General features: G+C 36.0%; 1 protein-coding gene and 2 long non-coding RNA genes across 24 annotated transcripts in view; 2 read left to right on the top strand and 1 right to left on the bottom strand.

Moving 5' to 3' along the window:
* LOC112657337 (uncharacterized) overlaps positions 1-24407 on the top strand; it is a 301844-nt gene that overhangs the window by 88510 nt on the left and 188927 nt on the right. The window lies entirely within an intron of this gene.
* The window catches only part of FSCB (fibrous sheath CABYR binding protein), a 220716-nt gene that overhangs the window by 153405 nt on the left and 42904 nt on the right, over positions 1-24407 (top strand). The window lies entirely within an intron of this gene.
* LOC112657338 (uncharacterized) overlaps positions 8317-24407 on the bottom strand; it is a 59753-nt gene continuing 43662 nt past the window's right edge. Inside the window, exons 4-5 of the long non-coding RNA XR_003134958.3 lie at positions 15809-15975; positions 8317-8747 (exon numbers count right to left, since the gene is read on the bottom strand). This is a non-coding gene — a long non-coding RNA (uncharacterized LOC112657338). The remainder of the gene's footprint in view (positions 8748-15808; positions 15976-24407) is intronic.

The raw sequence follows: 24407 nt of genomic DNA, 5'->3' as shown, positions 1-24407 counted from the left end.
ATATTTAGACTATGATCTCAATTTAGAAAAAAGTTATCTATTTATTTCCATGTTAAAGTGTCAAGAAAATCTCCCTCTTTCTCCTCAGATTTTAACATTTTTGGGAGAATTCTAAGTTTTTAGAATTTTAATATTGTAGGATGTAGGGATTATAGGTGCTTTTTATTCTTTATACTTTTTGGTATTTTCTACATTTTTCCACTGAAACCTCATTACCTTTATCATCAGAAAAAATAAAAGTTATTTAAAAAGAAAAAAATCAGTTCTGTATTCAGACATGCTTATTTCAGATCTTTTATATTATTGCCTTCAGCTTCCTTAAGCCTTTGCAAATCTCCATTTTAAAAAATATGATGCATCTTACTACAGTACAAAACATCTTTGTGCTCAATGATCAGCTGCATGGAGAGGATATATCAGCTCAAAAATATGATGCTTGTGAATCATAAGGCACCAAGGTTTGTAACACTGATCCAACTAGCAGGAGAATTAGTCAGGGTCACTGAACAAAGACAATTTGTTCAAATATATTCAGTAAACTGCTCACTGGGATATGAACAAAAATCCCTTATCTTTGGGAAATGCATGGCTTATTTATTAGTGCAGTTTCTTTGAGAAAAAGATACAGGTAACAAGCTGTGAAAGTCTTCAGCTGTTTCATTCTTTACAGTACAGTGCTTAAACATTTAAAAAGAAAACCCTAATTTGCAAAGTTACATTGACATTGTAATTTTTGCATATTTAATAAACCTTAGCTACTTTAACTGAAAAGTGGAATTTTTCATGGAATGCTACCCTTTTCATTTCTGCATACATCTTAGATTTAATTTGGCATGGGACGCATCAACCTTGGCTCTTAGAGACAAGGTTAGAATCTGTAGTGCATGAAAACGAGCTCTTCTAAACACTTTTTTTTTTTTCATTTGCTACACATTCTGTGTGGCTTTGGAGAGAATACAAAGAATGAGAATGATCCTTATTCCTAGTTTGACAGAAAATTATTAGAGTAAATGCAAATATTTTCTTTTTTAGAATAGAGCAGATAGGCACTTCTCTACACCCTGTTAGAATGCCAACAGGGTAGGATTTGTACTGTAAAGTAAAACTGTAATTGTAGAGGTTTTACATGTTTTGAATAAAATTGTTATTTTTTTTGCTTTGTTTTTAAGATTTTATTCATTTATTTGATAGAGCACACAAGCAGGGGAGCAGCAGGCAGAGGGGAGCAGCAGGCAGAGATAGAAGCAGGCCCCCCACTGAGCAGGGAGCTTGATACGGGGCTCAAACCTGAGGGCTTTGGGCTCAAGACCTGAACCAAGGCAGACGCTTAACCAGCTGAAGCATCCAGGCACCCCAGCTCTTATGGTTTAATGTATACTCTTCTGATTTTTTGGTTTTGTTTTCAGTAGAAATTCAGACTAGCTTCAGTATTATCAAAAAGATAATCTTTAGCTTGATATCCAAAAATTTTAATGCTGTTTTGAAAAATTTCAGATATATAACAAAGCAACTTTTTTGGTTAAATTTAAGATATAAGGAAATCCAATTCTCTAAATGATATTTACATTATTACTCAATTTTTCCTTAAAAAAGAAAGATAAATTATCTGCACTTCTGGTGATATATATCCAGTGTACCCATTTGCAGGAAACTCATTAATAAAATTAGCTTTCTTTGAAATCTTGCCTTGTAATTCACATGCAAATTATGACTTGAATGAACCTAGAAAAAATTTAATGAAATTCATAGTAAGGACACTTTGTTGCATGTGATATCATCTGGCTTAAAGGAGAAAGGAATTTATTGACTCAAAAAACTGAAAATTTCAGGCATAGGTCTGACTTCAGGCAAAGCTGTATTTGAGGACTAAAATAAGGTCTTTAAGATTTGGTCTCTCTTTATCTCTCAGTCTTGTTCTTTCTTTTTTCTTTTCCTTTTTTTCTTTTGCATATGCTTCATTTCATGAAGGCCAAACAATAGACCTTTCTCTGCTCCCTCCCTCTTTCAGGGCAAAAATTTCTCATTCCTAAAATTACAAAGAAATATCCCCGGGATTGAGTTTGTTCCTAATTTGGGTTCTCTAAATTAAATCACTCTGTTCATCATGTGTGATACTCTGATGGGCAGTACCTGAGGCACAAGCAAGCCCAGACTCAATGGTGAGATCAACCCACCATCTCTATATGAATTGAGAATAAGGAGGGGAAGGTATCTCTAACTGCTGTTATGTGAATATGGGAGATTTGACACAGGAAAAAATATCAGTTACCCAATATAACTTCATATATTTTTCTATATGGAAGTCATACATACATATATATGTCCATATATAGTTGGACAGATTAGGAGAGATGAAAGTTTTGGGAAACATCCAAATTTTGACATCATTGAAGGCAGGAGACTATTTTCCTGATACCCTGCAAACCTACTATGGTAGAAGATGAAGAGGGTTATGTCTCTCAGATGACTGCTATTGACTAAGCTACTGAGAAATCATTGTGAAGGGTACCTTTTGATCAGATGGGGATTATGTGGAATCATGTCTAGGTGTTCCTTTTCATTGAACATGTTAATTTGAGTACCTTTTATGAGCAAAACAATCTTAGGAATTTAAAAAGTAGTCAATAGTGAAGCAGTAGGTTATCTTGGTATCCCCAAATTATGAGGTTTTTATCATTTATTGCTAATCTAGGGCAGCTTGTATGACCAATACAATGTTATATTGGAGGCACATAGGATTAGGAACATTTTTAGTATTTCATCTTATCTACCTTGGAATTGACCTAAGAAATCTAGAGAGCCTTAAGACCCACCAGGAGCTCTTTAGGAATAGAATGTATAGAACATATTTATAATTTTGTTTAGATATAGTCCTTACATTAGGCATTCGGTTGAGTAGTGTGAGAAGGGAGATATTTGCAAGTAATTATGGGACTATCTGTGAAGTAAGTTATCCCTTACAAATTTATTTTTGTAAGTTATTCTGGTAGTTATGTGTTGTTCTGCCTCTTCATTGATAGGTCTGTTTGGATGGACCTAAGTGTTCTATGTGAGGATGGGATAATAATCTCCTGGAGCTGTCATCAAAGCCATACTACCTGAGATCTTAGAGTCTCTTGAAATCTTGTGGGGGGTCCAGAATAAGCCTTATAAATCACCTGAGCCTAGGTTGAGTTTTCTCAAGTGAGTCTCACCGAAGATATTTTCCTGAGTCCATCTTGATCCAGATTTTTCCTTTTCTCAATTTCTCTTTTCTTTGAATTTCTAGTAAATAAGAAGGTGCAAGTTCTCTTTGGTCTGGAATTTAGAGTTCTTTAATTAGTATTTATCTTTGAGTAGTGATATGAAGGCCATTTGAAGTCTCCCTAATATGAGCAAGATGGTGCTGTGACACAATTGGTAGTTAGCAAGTCCCGCAATATTAGCGTTGTAAAGATAGGACTATTGGTGAGAATTTGTGTGAATTCTTACTTTTGCCCATACGAACTCAACACTGAAAAAAAAAATTTCATTGTATCTGTTAGAAAAAAACATTGCACGATTCTGAACTGTATATTTTGAAAATAAAACATTGTATTTATAGTTTTTTCCCTTGCTGATAGCATGGATAAAATGTAATTTTTATATTAGGCATCTTGGTTATTCTGAAAAGGAATCATAATGAAATGTTTTTAAGATTGTTTGTTCCAAAAACAAATTTTAGAAAGAAGTCTGCCTCAGTAAGGCTTTTAATTTTACCCCTACCAAGAGGAAATTATGTTTCTTGAAAAGAAAATGAGCATTTTTCCTCACCAGATTGAAATGAGGAATATCAGTAAGGGCTTAAAATTTGAAAAAGAAAATAAAGTGTCAACTATAGATATGATAGGTCCTCCCCTCCATCTGGTGATAGTGTTAGTGTAAATAAGAAATTGTTGAGCTGGATAATTTAATTGAAAAGCAGATGATGCTGTCTTTCCTACTGACTAGGGTCTATTTCAAGTTCTCATTATCATAGACACAAAATGTATTGAAGAAAGTAAATAGGTCAATGAACCTCAAGTGCAATTAAGTTCTCATGTGTAGGGCAATAACTTTAGTCCATGTCTTCTGAACTTTTAAAATTACCCCAGTGAACAACAGCAACTTTTAATGAGACACAAGCAAGGAACACGGATTCTGTAATATGGGAAATCAGATAGCTATGGCCAAATCATTGCTCTGCTACACATAGGTTTACTCCATTTGCTCTTAATGAAGCATGGCCACTTTCTGTGTTCCTGCATTTAATTCTACTTTCTGTATGTGCTAGTTTCACCTTCCCAGGGATAAAGAGACGCATACATTCCAAAGAAATGAATCAATAAAAGTGAAGAAACATCTTTCTGGTCTAAGATTAAATAAGAGACAAGAGAGAAGAAAAGTCAGTAACATATATAGTTGAAAGATCTGTGAATTAGGAATCAGAAGTCTGGGTTAATTTAACTGTAGTTCTACCATTTAGGAGTTATGTGACTTTGGGTAAATTATTTAATTTCTCTTGTTCTTAATTACATTTTCTATAAAATTAAAGAGGTTGTTGAGATAATCCAACTTAATTTTACACAATGGTATCCAAATGAATTTTTTTAGTAACTGAATAATTTAAAAATCCACATTTAAAATAAATCAGGACCCTTTGTATTAAACTTGTCATTTGGGAGCCAAAATTACTTTTATTTTTGGTGCATAGTGATAAATAGACAATTTTGAATCCTGGAACAGGGAAGAGCTTGGATTTACTTAAAAGCAATCAAAGAAGAGCCTGAGATTTTAGGAACAGTGACATTGCACTCATTAATTGCTACCTGCCCCATTCTCCTGCTATCTCTAGCTTTCTTTCCTGGTGTTAACTCCCCAGTTTAAGTAATTGCAGACTTAGAACTGCACAAGTTTCATAAGTTTTACATTTTTATTTATTTATTCTTTTGTTTTGGACCTCATTTTCTTTGTACCTTGGGAAATTTCCTAGTACCAGGAATAGCTAGCAGTTTTTGAGAAGTATGCATTTGTTGTTGTTGTTTTTTAATTTGATCTTCATAAAAATCTTATAAGGCAGATATCATTACCATTATTATGTAACTTGTCCAAGGCCATGCAGTTAGTGAGAGGCAGAGTAAGGACTCAAACCCCAGTCTATCTGTTCCCAGAGCCCATCTTCTCTACAGTATAACACAGTGGCTTCCAAGGACAATAACAGCGAGTTATATCATGCTCACTATGTGTCAGGCCTAGTTTTTAGTGCTTTAGATATATCAAGACCCCTAATCCTTTGTAACAATTCTATGATGCATGTCCTATTAATATCCCCATGTGATAGATGAGAAGACAGGCACAGGGGAATTAGGTATTTTTCCCAAGATTGCAAAGATAGAAAGTACCAGAGCTGAAGTTTGAATCTCTGAGTGTGGCTCCACAGTCTGTGCTTTCTGCCATGACAGTACCTTCCTATCAAGCTACTACTCTTTCTGCAGAAGAACTTTAAGGATAATTCTGTTCTTAAATAAAAGTTATATTCCTGGAACATTTCCTGAATTAGTTATTTATTCTGACTTCCTTTAAAAAAATGAAGAATGGATTCTGTTAACACAAGACATAAAGTGAATGAAGTGGGGGAAAAAGAGGCCTGGGAGGGAGTATTGAAGAGAAGAGTTATGTATAGCAAGAGGGTTGCAAGTGGGTCCAGCTTATCTGGTAGTGATGGCACAATAAGAATAAAGTGAAGCTGTCTCTACTTGTTTGAATAGAGGTGAGTGTGTGTGTGTGTAAAACAATAGATGGAAAATTAGTAGAATGAGATATATTGATAAACAGTGGCTAATGTTTTGTGTGGGGACCAAACTGATTTTAGAGACCAGCAGATGCTGTCCTTGGTATGATAACTAATAGTGCTTGTCTGAGAGCTCTAACATGTTTCCATTTTCTTTGGCCTGGTTATTTCCAGTATGTGGTGCCAGCTTAAATTTGGGGGATTGTCCTCACTAACTTGAAGACATGATTTGGACCTGATTGGCTTCCCACCAGAGAGGTACTTGGGTCATCTCTAAGATATAGAGCATGCAGAACAGTATATTTTCACACTCTATCATTCACTAATCAAGAAAGTGAGCACAGTATAGTTTGGTGTTGTGATTCTCAAAATTTCCCTAAAGTATTGTTGCTGCAGGAGGTAGAGCAAATGAGAACTGTGAAACATCTCTATTGGAAGGATGTGTCTTATTACATCAAATATGGTCAACTTAGTGAGAAGGAGTTATGTGTGATATAGGACCTTGGGTAGTGTTCCATGATGTGGTAATGTGTATTTGACATTAGGAAAAATGTACTTTTACTGGGAGAAAAGGAAAAAGAACTTTTCCACGGTGAAAAACAATGTAACTTTACTGGGAGAAAAGAAAAAAGAAAGAAAGAAACTTTTCAAATGGAAAACAATCTAGAGCCCATACCATAGTCATTTGGGTATACAGCTTATAGAGGCAGCAGAGTTAGAGTAAACACCTACAGATAGGAACAGATATCTGATAGCAAGTCCAAGATGTGAGCTGTCTTTGAGAAAGTGCCAATGATCACAAGCATAGAATTATATTCCTGAATTGCAGGGAACTCCCATATACCATTTATTGTGACAGAGGCCTACAATGGCTTCAAATTCAGCAGGCAGTAAAAGAGCCTTCATGTTTCCATGTCTGAACTTTGGTTTATTCCAATACTCCACACATTTCTATGGGATGCTATATATCCTTCAAGAGTGGGGTAACTAAAAGTTTTAGATTCTAGAGTTAAGGATTTTAAATGGGCCCAAAGAGGGTTCCTGGAAGAGATGGAAGTTTAGGAGTGACTGTTATTGGCAAGAATATAGAGAATGAGAGCCCCCCCGCCACAAGTAACTTTTTTGTACATTAACTATGTATTTGGCCTAGTCATCCACTAGGAATCCGCTCCATTCCTTGGGATAGCTGTACTGCTATTGCTGGTTTAGGTGAAAGAATGCTAGATCCTGCTATGGCATGTTGATATGGCAAGGCTTCAGGATGGACTCTAGGTGGCAATGTTGTTGCTGATCATTAAACAGGACTTCCCAATTCCCCACTCCCTTTTCTAGATGTATGTAGTAGCATTACTTAAACAGCCCTCACTGTGTATCTGGTCTGGTAGTGTTATGTTTTATAATTTGTTTAAAGATTTATTTCTTTATTTTAAAGGGAGAGAGAGAGAGGAAAAGAGAGAGCACATGTGAGTGCACCAGTGGGCAGGAAAGAATCTCAAGCAGACTATCCATTAATCTGGTGCTGCCGACCAAACGCTTAGGGAAGATTGATACCAGCTTCAGTCTCTACTGGATTAGCCCTACTCTTTCCTTTCCTATTGTTTAGTGACTCTGTAAGTTTAAAAAAAAAAAAAAAAACTTTATTATCTAGTTGTTAAGTAATTATAATGAAATCTGCTGCAAATACCCTCTTGGAATCATTGTGTCCCAGCATTATTTTCAATAAATATATCTGCATTAAAAAAATTTAGTTTTAGTTCATAGGACTATTTAGTTCGTAGGACTCAATGCAGGCTCGACTTGGAGCTTGATCTCAGGACCCATGAGATCATGATCTGCACTGAAACCACCAGTCTGCTGCTTAACTGACTGGGCCACCCAGGTGCCCCATTTTACAAATTTTAACTCATTTAACCAACAAGCACATGGGACTGGCATAATTTTACATCTCTATCTTTTAAAAATTAGGAAAATGAGGCACAAAGAACTTAAGGATTTTGCCCGAGTAGCAGAGCTGGAATATGAACTCAGGTCATCTAGCTCCAGAGTTGTTACTCTTTAATTTATATGGCTTTACTGCTTCTTGTGGATAATTTTAAGGCTATGGAAAAAAGACACCCAAGGGAAAACCTGATCCAAGTTTCATGCATCCACTGAACAGGGCCCTGTGCTTACATTTTGTTGGAGCAGGCAACTTTTCCATAGTGTTTATCTTGTTAGATGTTGCACCATACCTAATATCTTTCCCTTAGGTCTCCTTCATACACAGGAAGGATGTTTTCTACTTCCAGGTGGATCTCAGACTGATAGGTGCCTCCAAACATAAAAAAGCTACCCTGATGGGCTGCAAATAATGTTACGGATTAGACTCTGGTATAGTAGACCTGGCTGTTTGTCTCTCTCAAGCTTTTCCATCCATTTCTGTGATGTGAACATCACCAGCAGGTGATTCTAATTGGAGATATGGCTATATTTGTAATTCAAATAGCAGTGATTACACTTGCAACACAATCTTTGTAGAAATCAAGGAAAGTACTAAAGTTTATTGGCAACAGTGAACAGTTTGGAGATGAGCACTCTATTTGACAGCAAATGGGAGAAAATATCGAGTGGCTGTTATCTCATATACTAGTCCTCAATTTCTACTGATCTTTCCTTGATAGAGAGTCCATGATATGAAATTTTAACACTTCTCCTTTGTGTCTGAATTCTTTTGTGTGCCTGGCCTATGCATCACTCCTAGGTTCTATTCCTCCTGATACTCTTGCGTTAGAATCTTCACATGGGAAGGTGTTTTTAGATGCAGAAGAGTCCCATATTAGAATACATGTATAATTGATCTGGTGTCTGGTGCCTCTGTTCCTTCCAATAATATATAGCAATGTGCTTTTAAGCCTAAGGTCCTCTGACTGTGGGAGGGATGTAGCAGGTCTTCTTTCTGCATTTTGAGGGCACTGGTGCTCTGCAGAAAAGAAGAAAAAAGTCTCTCTCATTTTGCCAAATGCATCAGCTATAGTATGGTAACTAATCAAAATTTCTTTCAATCCCCTAAACCTATTCCTCTACTGTAGTCTATCTTAGTGAAAAGCACCACCATCCAATCAGTTACATATGCCTGGACACTTATATCTTCCACCATAGCCACTCAATCTTACAGAGTTTGCCTTTTTATTATCTCATAAATCTAATCTTTCCTGTCCATCTCCTATGCCCTATTTAGTTCAGGTGTACCTTGTTTCTCATCTATTTAATATAGTAGCCTCCATTCTGAATTCTATTGCTGCTATTCTATTTTTATCTCTATTTCAAACATAATGATGTCAGTCTTCTTAAAATCTTAAATATTCCCCATAATATTCAGAGTAAAATTAAATTGTTATGGTGTGTTTCACAATAGCCTTATTTATTTATTATTTATTTATTTATTATTTTTATTTTTTATTGGAGTTCAATTTGCCAACATATAGCATAACACCCAGTGCTCATCCTGCCAAGTGCCCCCCACCCCAATAACCTTTAGAATCAGCTCCTACTTACCTGCCCTGTGTGTCCTTTTGTGCTTTCATGTGACAGATTGGTCCATCATTCCAGCCACTTGTAGTCTACTGAATTTGTTCTGTTTTGTGATTTTTACACAGGCTTTCTTTGTCCCTGCAATGAACTTTATTTACTGTCTTCACTTGTCTCACTCCTGATCATCCTTTGCAAACTCTGCCCTGGTGTCTTATTTCTGGGAAATCTGACTTAATCTTCTGGTCTTAATATTTTGCCCTTATGCTTTATTCCCAAGGCACATTTTCAAACAAATATACCACTCATTATTGTGTTATATTATAACCATATTTTTTATTTGGCTGATACTTCATTTGGTGTCTTCCTCTCTATGTTGTGAACTTATTGAGAGGAAGATGATACATTCCCTGTGCTTGGCATAGTACCTGTTATATAGTAGATCTCTATAAATATTTATTGAAAGGAGGAGTAACAGAGCACAGATCCTGGTATACTGTCCACATGGCTTACAGGTGGTACAGAGATTAGTCTTCAGGTTGTGTTTAGTTTACCTGAGAGATTTGGAACTGAACCATCACTGCATCAAAGAGGAACTAATTGTGGTTCTTTGGTGTTTCAAAGATGGGTGATATAGTTTGCCTGAGGTTGCAACTCTTGGTAGAGGCCAAGATTTTCTGTCTAGGAATCTGTAGACATTGAGATGAATCAGTTTTGACTTATTCATCGGAGAAAATGTGTCTGGGCATGGTGGCTGAGACTATTACAGAATTCATCATCCAGGATGCCTTTGTTCTTATCTCACTCATTTTGGGATGCAGTAGATATGAGGTGTTGGAAACAATGCCAAGGATTATTCTTAAGATGATGAAGAATTCTCCATATCTGTCTCAAAGGGGATAGAGCAAAAATTGGAATGGACATGGAGCTCTATTTGGGACTAGATAGAAGCTTACTTGCCAAAATTCCCAAAGTCTCTTTGATTTGTTGGCTGCAGTTGTGCTAAAAACTTTGACATAGTCTCTGTATTAATTAGCATACAAAGTAAGTTGCTAGAAGATACTTCAAAATATGCAACAGTCCACAAATATGTGGCCAGTCCAGGGTAGGTATGGGCTCTGTTCTCTGAGGTCATTCATGGGCATTGATGCTTTTTGTCAAATTGCTATTTTATTCCCTTGGACCAGAGGTTGGAAAACTTGATTATACATTAGAAGTTATGTTGGGCTCCATTTCCAGAGTTTCTGATTCAGGTGGGTGGTGGGTCCTGAGAATTCGCATCTCTAGCAATTTTCCAGAGGATGCTGAAGCTGAAAAGCTGAAAGTGTTGGAACCATACTTTGAGAGCCACTGTCCTAGGGTGTGGTCCTTGTCCATTTGGCTGTGGCTGGCCTGATCATATGCTGCCCATGCTCCAATGCTATAGGAAGGGGCAAAGGAAGAGAGCATGAAGTGGAGTGCTGACAAATGCCCTGAGCTCAGTCAGCCTCCTGGGGAGTCTTCAGACCTTGAACTTGGCTTGTGCACTGACAGTAGTGGCCCAAAACATTGATTTTTCTCCACTCCATTGCTACTCTCCCTCTTTTTCTCTCTCTGCCTCAGAACTCCCCATCAGGTGGCCCATTTTCTTTACAGCTGATACTATAGCAACTGTGTTCTTATCCTGCTGATGCTGCTTCCAGTTTTGATAGTGGTTGACTGCTTAAGTAGGAATAAAATTCTTCCTCTTCTTCTTGTGGATAGCTGAACTCTGAAACCTATTGCTCCAACCTGAAGCATGACCTTCATAAACATGAAATTATTTTAACCTGTCAGGTTGCCTTGCACAGAGAGTGAGAGAACTGCATTATATCTAATAAAAGGATTTCTGATATGTAACAAAAGTGGTCTGTAATGTGAGTTTCACTGGCCTATGGGTAGAAGCTAATATATTTTCTTTCATTAAAATTCTCACCAGCAAAATCTACATATGTCAACAAAAAGCCAGTGAACTCGAAGGTTTTACTACCTGTGGGTATTGTTAAAATAACACCCCCCCCCCACTTTATTCTCACTTGCTAAGTTTTCATGACACTAAATTCTATTTCCATTGAAGTTCATGTAGCATCATTCCCTTTAAAAGAGATTGTCTGAGGATAATTAACTAATTTGTTTCTCTAAAGAAACATAGATCTAATCTAACCTATGTCTTCATAAGCCATGAAAGCCTGGTCTAACATCAACCACCTTCTTTGTGGTTGAAACACAATTTGAAGCTAAATAGCATTTTTCTGTAGAGGACAATGGCTAAGCTCAGCCTCTGAAGTCTCAGTGCCTGCTTTCAAATTTTGGTTCTTACTGAGTGTACTTGAAATTTTTATTTGAACCCCGAGTCTCAGTTTTCTCTCATAAAAATGGGGGTACTTCATGGGGTGATTGTGTTAAAGAAATTTTTTCTGACGTGTTAAAAATGGTAAGGAAGAATTTATGAAAGACTATGGCAATGGGGATTATGACTACAGCAATAGGGAAGAGAGATTGGATTCATGTCTGAATACAGCAAATGCAGCTGGTGACTTATAGTCAAAGAGCAGAGTAAGAGTATCAGTGGTTGGGAAATTACTAATAAGAGGCATTAAGTAGGATTCTTGCTAAATTGGCCTAACATGGTTCTTTATAGGAGTAGGCCAAGGAATTATACATCAAAGGTGAGAGATCAGATATCAAGGGTGACCAGATATCAGAGTTGGGAGATTCTTGCCAAACTAATTTAGCAGGATTCTTTAGAACAGGACAGAGGCCAATGTCAAAGCATAGGCAAGAAGATTTAGAGAAGCCTGATTAAAATTCAGTCAAGGAGGGATGCCTGGGTGGCTCAGCAGTTGAGTGTCTGCCTTTGACTCAGGGCATGGCTCAGGGCATGATCCTGGGGTACCAGGGTCAGTCCCAAATCAGGCATCCTGCATGGAGCCTACTTCTCCCTCTGCCTGTGTTTCTGCCTCTCTCTCTCTCTCTCTCTCTGTGTCTTTCATTAGAAAAAATAAATAAAAAAAAAAAACTTTAAAAGAATAAATAAAATTCAGTCAAGAAGATAGTCTTTGTCAGTTGTTGCCAAGACCAGTGTCAAGGACATTTTCCCCTATCTTTTCTTCTAGGAATTTTACAGTTTCAAGTCTTATATTGAAGTCTTTAATCCATTTTGAGTTAATTGTTGTGAATGGTGTGAGATAAGGATTTGATTTCACTCTTTGACCTACTGTTGTTTAAATCTGCATTTTTGAATTTTCTAATTTTCTTTCTATTGTTTCTGGTTTCATAACCTTATGATCTGAAAAGACACTTGATATGATTTTAGTCTTCTTCAATTTACCAAGACATGTTTCATGACCTAACATATGATGTATCCTAGAGAGTGCTCCATGTGACTTGAGAAGAATGTGTAGTGTATTGTGCTGCTGTTGAATGGAATGTTCTGTATCTGCTAGGTTCATTTGCTCTCAAGCTACTTCAAGCCTAGTGTTTCCTTATTGGTTTTCTGTCTTGATGATGTAGCCATTGTTGAAAGTGGGATATTGAAGTTCCCCACTATTATTGTATTGCCTTTTCCTCTTTTCAGATTTGTTAGTATTTGTGTAATATATTTAGGCACCTTGATTTTAGGTTCATATATATTTATAATTGTTATATTCTTTTAATGAATTGACTCCTTTATCATTATATAATGACTTTCTTTGTCTCAGAGTTTTTGACTTAAAAATCTATTTTGTCTGATATAAATATAGCTACCTCTCTCTTTTGCTTTCTGTTGCCATGGAATATCTTTCTCATCCTTCCCTTTAGCTTATCAGTGTTCATCAAGTGAAATGACTCTCTTACAGTTAGCATATAGTAGGATCTTGTTTGTTTTGAATCCGTTCAATAAGCACTCTTTGCCTTTTGATTTGACAATTTAATCTATTTACATTTAAAGTAATTATTGATAGGCAGGGTCTTACTGATGTCATCTCATTGTTTTCTGGTGTTTTTAGTTTCCTTGTTCCCTTCATTCTTGCTATCTTCATTTGTGAATTTATGATTTTCTGTAGTGGTATGCTTTGATTCTTTTTCTCTTTTATGTATCTACTGTTTTGATTTTTGGTTACTGTAAGGCTTACATAAAGCATTATAAGCTAATAACAACTTAATGTAGATTGCATATAAAAGCTCTACTCCTACTACTACACATTTTATGTTTTGATGTCACAAGTTACACCTTTTTATATTGTTATATTATTAAATTATTGTAGCTATAGTTATTTTTAATTTTTGGTCCTTTAACATTTATACTACCAATAAGTGATTAGCACACCACCATATCACACATTTGAGCATTCTGAATTTGACTATATGCTTATCTTCATCAGTGTGTCATATATTGTCATATATTTTTATGTTACTAATTAGTATCCTTTTATTTTAGCTTGAAGAACTCTTTCCAGCATTTCTTATAAGGCAGGTCCAGTGGTGACTAACTCAACAGCTTTTGTTTGGTGAAGTCTTTATCTCCACTTCATTAATGAAAGACAACTTTGCTAGGTAAGCTATTCTTAGTCGGCAGGTTGTGTTTTGTTTTGCTTTCCTTTTCTTTTAGTGCTGTCAATATATCTTCCCACTCTATCCTGTCTTGCAAAGTTTCTGTTGAGAAATCTATCTTTGAACAGAATTTTGAAATTCTATCTTTGTGATTTTAGATAGTTTTATTATAATATGTCTTACAGAAATTCTCTAAGTTGAGTTTGTTCTGTGATCTATGAGCTTCATGAATTTGGATATCCAAATTCTTGTGTCCAAGATTGCGAATCGGAAAAACCACCAAGCAGCCGACACTCATGCAAGCACACAAGGGTTTATTTACAAGCTCGAGCTTGGGTCCAAGTATACCCGACACAGTGGAGCAGGGACTTGGACCCCGAAGTGGGTTACAGCTGGGTTTTTTATAGGCTGGTCTAGAGGATTTTCAGGAGGGGTGGAGGAATTTCTCAAGTTCTGTTTACATTCTGATGTGGGGCTTTCAATGGTATTGAGCTCTGCTCTCATTCTAATATGGGACTTTCTACCACAGGCGTGGGCTCTGTTGTCTTTCTGATATGGGATTCTCTGCCGAGGGCAATTCTCAGCTCTGTTGTCTTTCTGAGGACATTGAGGACACTGCAGTTTTTCCGGTAAAGTTCAGCTCTTATTCACAGGGGCCTAAGATGGCTGTACTTGTGCTAATGCTAAACTTTAGGTGGGATGGCCTTAATTTTTCTTGGCCTCCACACAAATCTCCAGAATTGGAAAGTTCTCAGCCATTATTTCTTTAAATAAGCTTTCTGCCCCTTTCTCCCTCTCTCCTCCTTCTCAGGCTCCAAGAATTCATATACTATTTCTATTAATAGTATCCAAGAGCACATAGATTTTCTTCACTCTTTTAAAGTTATATATATATATCAACATATAGTATAACACCCAGTGCTCATCCCATCAAGTGCCCTCCTCAGTGCCTGTCACCCAGTCACCCCATCCCCCCACCTGCCTCCCCTTCCACTACCCCTTGTTCATTTCCCAGAGTTAGGTGTCTCTCATGTTTTGTCACCCTCACTGATATTTCCCACTCATTTTCCCTCCTTTCCCCTATAACCCCTTTCACTATTTCTTATATTCTCCATATGAGTGAAACCATTTAATGATTGTCCTTCCTCACATAGACTTTCTTCACTATTTTGAAGTTCTTTTTAGTTTGTTCTCTTCTGACTGGATAATTTCAAATGAACTGTTTTCTACCTCACAGATTCTTTCTTTTCTGCTTAATTGAAGTCTATCATTGATACTTTTAGTTGTTCATTTTTACATTGTATTCTTCAGCTCCAGTATTTTTTTCTTTTTTAATTATTTTTATCTCTCTGTTAAATTTCTCCTTTAATTCATGGAATTTAAAAATGTAGTTTATTTGTTTTCTGTGTTTTCTTGTAGCTCACTAAGCTTCCTTAAAACAACTGTTTTGAATTCTTTATCTGGAAAATCACAGATCTCCATTTATTTGAGGTTGATTCCTAGAAAATTATTATGTTCCTTTGGTGGTATCATGTTTCTTTGATTTTTCATGTTGTTTGAAATCTTGTATTGCTTTCTTCGTATTTGAAGGAGTCAAATCCTTCAATCTTTATTTACCTCTTCAATGTGTCTAATAATGGTGTGCTGGAACTTCTCCACTTGACTATTGGACTTTCACAAAGGCATTCCTATCTATAGGTAATTGTCAAAATCAGTGTTCTTTATAGAGAAGATTACATAAAACTCCTATTTTGCCATTTTGATGACATCACTTTTTAATTTGCCTTCTTTTGATATCACATTTCTTGTGCCTTTAGCTCTTATTGAAGAAATCTGGGAAATATGCCTCTTTGAAATGTCAGTACTTAATAACAAGAATTTCCTAACTTTCAGAAAGTAAATTTTAGTAACAGCATTATCTCATTCCATTAATGACAATTGTTCATTCTTTCTTTTTTATACCTGTTTTGATGTATTCTTAGCTTTATCTCTGCTTTGAGTGCTGCCCTTAGATGGCATGGGTCTCTTGCTGCTGCCTGCCCTCAGCTCAATGTCCTCATTCTGTACTTGCTGTTGTCCTCTGCTGTATGGCACTTGCATCCCAATCCATCTTCACCTAGATTCTTTGGCTATCAACAGGAAAGTATATATAGATATATGTTCTATTCTACAACCAAGTAAGATTATCTTTAATATTTTATTAAGGTATAATATAGATATAGAAAACAGCACATATCATAAGTATACAGCTCATCGAATTTTCACAAACTCAAGATATCCATTCAAACAGCATCCAACTCAAGAAACAGATTTTTACCAGTACCCCAGAAAACTTTCTCATGTTAGTTAATTATTGCTATCATCATTGACTGCACCAAAGGAAACCACATCCTGACTTCTGATAGCACTGTAGTTTTACTAACAGCATTTTACTTTTGTTCCGTTTTTGTACTTTATATAAGTTTAATTACATATGTATATTTCATAGATATGATATATATTACATATCATAAATTATATATGATATATGTATATTATATATCTTTATATATGATAAACATATATACACACGAGTGTGCTTCTTTTGGTTACCATGTTCTGAGATTTATCTATATTGTTGAAGTGCAGAGTGTTTATTTTCATTGCTCTATGTACTCCTTTGTGTGACTGTAATATTTTATTAAGGTGTCACAAGAACATTTGACATCACTATTTTGAATAATGCTGCTAATTCTTTTTTTAATTTAAACTTTTGCTATTAAATTTGGGAAGTATATTTGGGAAGTGACAGAGTTAGTATTTTAGTTGTCTTATTGGTAACCTTAAGGGACAAAACATTATGCACTGTTCTACCTTTAAAGTATAATCAGCCTACTTTTAGTATTTCAATACTGAGGAAAATGATTTAAACATATCCTGTGTGAGATTTCCTCCCTTTCACTATTATTGAGAGTGTCTGGCAGTGTTCATCAGGAGATGCTTCTTGACACGAAATCAATAATTTGTTATAAGATGTTATCAAGTACAGGGAGTAGACATTAGTTTCAGAAAGGAGAGCTTTAACTGGTTGCACTGATGTCTTGACAAATTTCATTTGAGATAATATAAGAGGGGCATATGGAGAATATTTGAACATTCAAAATCTGTTTTCTAAAAACATGTAAAAATTTACTGTTTAATTAATCTCCATTTCAAGCTCTTCCCAGGGGCTCTGCCAAGGGTACTGTGATAATTCACACATAAAGAGTGCACACATTATGATTTTTGTGAAGAAGATTCTACATTATTTAGTCATGTTAGCAGTCATGCATGTCTGTGTGCTAAACACTGGTTATCAGTGATTAATGGACAACATGCTTGAACAATGCTCTCCTACTTGAGCTAATGAACTAAATAGTTTATTTCATGCTCCATTTCCACAAATAAATGGCGGTAATACATAATGTGATAATTCCAGATCTCTTTCCAGTGCATTTTCTTGTCTTTAATGAACACAAAAACTTTTGAAAATCAAATTTAGTCAGGCATTGCATTGTGATTTTATATGTTAGATAGATTATAAAATGTTGCTGAAATCAAAATGTTTACACTGAAAGGAAAAGAGTTGCTAAAATTAAGCAAGAACTTGAAAGGACACAATGAAGAGCTTTAAAATAAACTTATAATAAACTTTTATTTTCATTTCAATTATATTCTTGGGAAAACTAGTTATTCTATGTATTTATGTAAGCTTGTAAATATTACTCTTAATCATTTTGATGTGTTTCTGTATAGTAGAATTCTGATTTAGCTTCATATACCTCTCACTACTTCACTTGTGGTTTTGTTTATCTTTCATAGGTTCTTGTATAATCTTTATGTTGAACAAGAACAATCTGTGGAAGTGAATCACCAGGCCACCTTATTTTTGACTCCTCTTGACTTGATTGTCCTTTATTTATTTATTTATTTTTTTTGATTGTCCTTTAAATCTAAACTATGGAGTTCATTCTTCCCCTGCTCCTGCTCCTTGGGCAGATATTTTGACTTCTCTGGTCTCTCTCGGCTAATAAAAATGTTTCAACACTCACTAAATGCCACAATTTAACAATCAAGCTTGTCTATTCTTCCTAATAATCAAATACTCAAACTTGCTTTAAGATTGACGTTTCTTTAATTAGCATTTCTACTCCTTCCTCATTTTACTAATACTATCTATGGCCCTTGAGGGAGGGTGGAAGTAGGAGAAGAGTAAGTGGATTCTTTTTTGATTGATATTGTCTTCCTGGTCTGGTTCTCTTTTGGGTTCAACAGATGTTTAAAAGTGAGTCTATTTTAGGGTACTAGGGATATCTCACTAAGACAAATCTCTTTAAAGAGAATAAGCATGTAATTCTCACCTGATCATTTGCTTCTTTTTCAGCCCCAAGTAATATAGCAGTATTTTTAGATTCTTTCTGCTATGATCTATTTTACCCTCCAAGTAAAGCAGCTCTTTTCCCCTTGTTCTTGAAGTGCAAATCATTAGCAACTCAGGATTTACTTCCTTGTTCTACCATTGGGAACAGCTAGCCAGAGGAAATAATGCTTTAGATTGCACAGGTGTGAGTAGGCATCAGACCACTGGGTCTTCAATTACAGAAGCCATGTATTTAGTCCTCTGAGTTAACTCACTGAAATCCCTTTCCCTGAGGTGGAAGTGCATTTCCTCCTTGCAGTGAGTGAAATTCACCACACAGTTCCAGGTCTCTTTAAAGAAATACTTTCTTCCCTATCCTTCAACTCCAGATCCTTTTATACCCTCAATTTGAGTGAGGGGTTTGAGGGCTGTGAAATTTTGCAAGGCGTACGTATGTTCTATCACCTCCTTTAGGATGTGTTATGTATGGTATCTTGTTGACTCAGCCCAAGTTCTTTTTTCACACCCTGTTGCATTTACTTTTATACATCTTTGATAAAGCAGAGAAGGCACTAAAAATAAAGAAGGAAACAACTAACATATTCCATGATATAGATTTCATTGAAAGTTGATTGTTTTTCATCTCTAAAGGAGTAAGACTTCTGCTTTACCATGACAGAGTATCAGCGAGCACATTTACCTTCTCAATATAACAACAACAAAAAAAAGATGGAATCCATAAAACAAGTGTTTTCAGACATTGAACAGTAAACGACATAGGACAATGATTCCTGAGAGAAGGGAAACATACCAGGTGAGCTCTGTAATTGTCTCTGTATACTGCCTAGAGAGGTGTCCAGATAGCAGCAAAGAGCAAAGAATTCATCATGACCACATAAAAATGATAAGAAACATTAAAAGAATCCTTCAGGTGGAAGGACAATGATACCAGATGGAAATATGGATCTGAGGAGAGGAATGAACACCAAAAAGTGTCAATATGTAAGTGTAGCAGAACTGAAAGTCATCTCTAAAGTCTCCACTTAAGCCCAGTGCACAGGCTTATACTAACAACTAACAAAAAAGGAAAGAACTATATTAATAGTCCTTCAGGAAAACTGATAGGTTGTATAGTGACAAAGTGGTCATGATTTTCAAACCAAAATTAATCTCCATAAAGTCTTTTGTACTACTATCCATGCCTATCTGGAAGGACAAGATCAAGATTAATGGAGTCTTTGAATTGAGGAAGTTTGCTTCACTGAAATATTCATTACTTTTCAGCTCTGTGTCCTAAGTTTAAGAAGAAAACAGCACAGCAAAAATATTCTTTTTGTATACTTTGAGTACATTGCTCTAACATAGTGAATATTGCAAAAGCACTTTAAACATTTCACGATACCCAGTTTTAGGCAAATTATCTTTATATGTGGGTGGGCCTTGATTTGAGTCTATTAGTTTGTCTGGAAGGCAGATTGCAGAGACGAAGTTAGTCTTCTTTGTCTGGAAGCCAGTATTGTATAGAGGGAGAAGGACAGGTGGATTTTATAGCTGCTCAATGTGGATAGGGCTTCTGGTACTTCCCAGAAACATCTGTACTCTTCCATAATACAACAAAGCAAGTAACTTCATCTTTAAAACACTAAAATTTTAGATGATCGTGTAATTCAAGAAAATTTTCTTTCTGGTATATTTTATATTTGTTGAAGAAAAAGGTAAATTTTCATATTTTACATGCATTCATGATTATTGTTTTTTTAGTATCCATATTTTTAAGTTGTATGAAGTTTAATCATAACATTTTATAAGTTTTCTGGGCAGTAGAAAAAGGCTCAGGGATCAGGAAAATACTTCATGAAAGGCAATTTCAAGAGTATTGCCTCACATATATTGGAAATTATCCTAAATATAGTTCATGTTAGACTTTCAGAGCATCATTGATAATTTCCCACTAATACTGTTTTGGAAAACTAGGAATTTCAAATGTAGAATATTTCCAAACAAAGCAATAGACATTAGAAAGTAGATTTTGAAAACTTCTTTGGAAAGCCAAGGCCTTGTGAATGATGTCAGATCTGATTTTACAATGAGACCGCAGGTAGCAGCAGCATTAGTTCATCAAGCTGGTGTGATACCCAGATGCGCAGTATTTAGAGACAGCCCTTTCTTTTTAAAGCATTGGAATAACACATGGAGTAAGAGAACTAGCATGTTGAAATACAAATTAAATACACTCAAAGGCATTGGCAGATTGATTTTTAGACATCTCTATGATATTAATGATACGGTATTAAGTAAAAGTATTTTCTAATGTGCACTGTGAAATTTTCTCCTATTCATTATAATTTTATATGAAATGTTGAAATCATTGTTCAACTTTCTTCATTAGTGTAACTCTTATGTGATTACAAGATGATTCTTCTTCAGATAAATGTCTTATTTTAGCCATTTTTCACTCTGGGGGTAAAATTGATATATGCTTAAATGGTTATACATTATATAATCTTTGACCATCTTTATTATATTGAGTAGGTTAAGCATACACTAGTCAGAAAAGCAACAGGGTGCTGGGACATTGGTTTTTATGTTTTCTTGAAAATAGTTTTGATGTGGAAATGTTGGGGTTCAGAGCCAATGGCCAAGAAAGAATTCTTAAGACAAAAAGGTGATTTTATTATAGCACAGGGACAGGATCTGTGGACAGAAAGGGCTGCCCTGGGATTGTGGAGAGCAGCTGATTTTATACTTTCAGTTTAGGGAGGTAAAGACAAGGGAAGTTTCCAAAAGGATTTTCATATGTTAAATAACACTCATAGGATCCTGAAGGTCTGGCTATCTTCAATCTAAGGGTGTTTTTCCCTGTAGCAAGGCATTAACATTAAGACATTTGGGAGTTCCTGGAGGAATGTCATACTCTGCCTGCCTCATGTATTTTTCAATCTGCTACAGGTTATAAAGAAATTTAATTTTATCTACATTTCCTTTTGCTTTTGTTCTCCACAGGAGTTTCATACATTCCTCTCTATTTCCCCATCTATAAAACAAAAAATATATATTTAGTATATGTACTCTTTATAGAATGGGAATTTGTTTACTTGTCTGAATAATAGAACAGGAAATGATATACATGTGTCTCCCTTTTTATACAAAATTCATTATTGATATTTTGATTAATTTCAAATAAGTCATTCTTGTTGGGTGTCCTGATCTTTGGAGTCAGCTTACCACACCCTGATGAGAAGGGATGGTTGGAGAATCATGACCTCACCGGCTTCCCTACTATACTAGTAATCACTAATTCAGTAAACAATGAAAAAGCCATTTCTAATTATTAGTAAATGTTTGTGTAATAGACAAATATCCACAAGGCAAAACAATGAATTAAGAAAAAAATATGTATAGGTTATGTTAGCAATAGGACTATTTTTTAAAATTTGCAATTCTATTTAGGGGAAAACTGTGGACTTCTTTACATACCATAGGATTGGATTGGTTCTTTGGTTTTTGTGCTCATAAATTTACATCTCACTGACTTTGCTTGTCCATTTTCCAAAAAGGTATTCTTTATGTTGGTTACCATAGAAACCAGAAGTGCTCCATGTATATGTAATTCTTTGCACATATTCCCTTCCCTTTCTTGCGTTTGAAGTCCGATAAATTGCCTTATGTGCCATTTATGTAGAATAACCTTTGTTTGCTTAAGTCTTCTGTGAAACAAAGCATTATAACTTAAAACATGTTACTTTATATTAATCTAAATCACAATGTTGATTTGTGAGTTGTGTTGAAAAATGACAGAAGAAAACAGAAATATTTTCTAAATAAAATAGCACACCACTTGAGGGTTGAAATTGAGTAGGAAAATCAAGACATCAGTAGAGCCCTTTAGAGGAGCTCTAAATGTTATGTCGCTAAACCAAGAAGAAAAGTTTTAAAATAATTTCTGTATTCAAAGAATGGCTGTTTTGGCAAACATTATAATCAGTTACATAGAAAGCAGTTACTGAGTAACTATTGGGGTCCAGCTTTGTCCTTGGATCAAAGGACTATAGACACCTTGAGGATGGAGGCACTGTTTTCAAGGTGTTTTCAAATTAGTTTGAATGCAGGGACTATGTAGAATAGAGGCTATGGAAGTTAAATTCTTCTAAGTCATACCACTTGAGGTTATGCAGCATATATGTGCAATTTACACAATGAGTACACACTGATGAGACACTTTCGTCTCTTCTCTTAGTCAAAAGCCTCCTGTAAAGATGTCCTCTCCACCAGTTTCTTTTCCTATGCCAGTTTTGATTTTGGATTATTTGCCTTTCCTATACAGTCCCCCCAATAATATTTAAGAGAGGGTAGCATATAGAGCTAAAAAAGAATGTTGTACCAGTTTCTAGGAAACCAGAATTTAGCCTAATTCCACTAACTTAGTCTTTGGCACTAATTAGCTGTGAAACTGTGTGCCCTTGAGCAAGTCACTTTACTTCTCTCTATTCCTTGGTTTAAATCAGTAAAGTAAGAGAGTATAGGAAGGTTCTTTAGATTCTGTGTCATCCCACGAAATGAATTCTGATTCATTTATCTTAAAAAGATATTTTCAGCTTTTTAACATAAATTCTAAGCAGTCTGTTAGAATTCCCCAGAAGCCTCCAAAGTCATGCGAGGAATTTCAGCTGAGTAGGAAGGCAGTGAACAAGCTGTCTTGGCCTGAGTCACCTTGTGGCTTCAGCGTGTTGACAGGTGTGAAGAATGCCCACATTTTGGGGGCCATTTTCCAATATGACAATCTCTATGAAGCAGCCTCATGATTGGGCCATCAGGAATCCACACCATCTGCTGAGTTAATTTGTATGGTTAAATATTTGGGAGTTATTGTACTACTACTAGGTTTGCTCATGTCTTCACTCTCATTGTGAATGTCTGTTGTCTGCCACTTTCATAGTTTTATTATGAGCAATAAATGAGTGGATGTAAGAGTATTTTGTAAACTGTAAAGTGTTATAGAAATATTTATTATTGCTTATAATAAGTGTTTTATGCCGCCTTGTGTGTTCCGATGAGAGACGAAATGATTACTGAGAGTCCAATACTTTGGAACAAAGAGACACCCAAAGGGGCTGCATGGCAGGCACTGCCTGCGAGTGCAGGCTCGCAGGTGAAGCACCTGAGTCCAGTGGACTCTTGATTTTATTATCATAGATGTAAAGAATGCGGAAGCAAGGAAGGAAAACAACTCAAGAAACCAATCCCCTGAGTCAGCAGCCAGGGACTGCAAACGTGACCAACTTCCCGGGTTCCAGAGGAGCATTAACTAGGGGACTGCGGGGGTTGGGAGAACCGACCTCGGGCCTGGCTATCTTATCTACCGTCATTGTTGTTTTCAGGTCGTGCTGTTTTCAGCACGGACTGCGTGGCAGGAATCATCAGCTCTTGTCATACACATAGAGCTGATGCCATTTATGCCTATTCCTGTTCTTGTTGTTTCTTTTACTCGCCGAGGTCCTGTTCTCCGACACTTTTAGGGTTCTAACCACCACAAAACTATGATCATTATAATCAGTGTTTTCACTTTCGGTAAAGGTGAAGTGGTAAGTGGTAAATACCTTTTTCCCACCTCTGTGTCCTCTTTGCCTAAATTGCTTCCATTACCATCCGCAGTGCAGAATCCTTAGCCTCCTTTCTGAATGTGGCTTTCAGATTGCTAATCTCACTTCAACAGAGCTCCTCTTGAAGATTTAGCATCCTTCCTAGGTCTCTCAAGTCTGCTTGTTTTCTCTTCCTTATTCCTTGTATACCACTCATCTGGAGATGAGGATATGTCTTCTTTGTTTCTCATGGCTGCTTCCATACCTTCTCTCTCTCTCTCTCTCTCTCTCTCTCTCATTTTATCTTAAACCCCTTCACCTGCAACCTAGGGTTTTTGTTGCTTTTGCCATTAACTGCACCACTCTTTAGTAATATGACAGTATATTCTAAGCCCGTTATAGATACCACTTATTTAATCTTTACAGCAATCCTATGAGGTCAGTATTTTTATTGTCTTCATTATCTCCTTTGACACCTGACACAACTGAGATATAGACACTTTGAGTAACTTGCCTATGATTGTAGAGTTGTAAGATGCAGAACTAGCATTCAAACCCTAGCAGTATGGCTTCCCTCCTCCTTCCCTCATGCTTTATCTGTACT

Source organism: Canis lupus, chromosome 8 (genome assembly GCF_003254725.2).
Source record: "Canis lupus dingo isolate Sandy chromosome 8, ASM325472v2, whole genome shotgun sequence".
In the NCBI taxonomy this organism is placed as follows: domain Eukaryota; kingdom Metazoa; phylum Chordata; class Mammalia; order Carnivora; family Canidae; genus Canis; species Canis lupus.
Note: the sequence above shows the minus strand (reverse complement) of the source record. Positions and strands in the feature narration are given on the sequence as shown.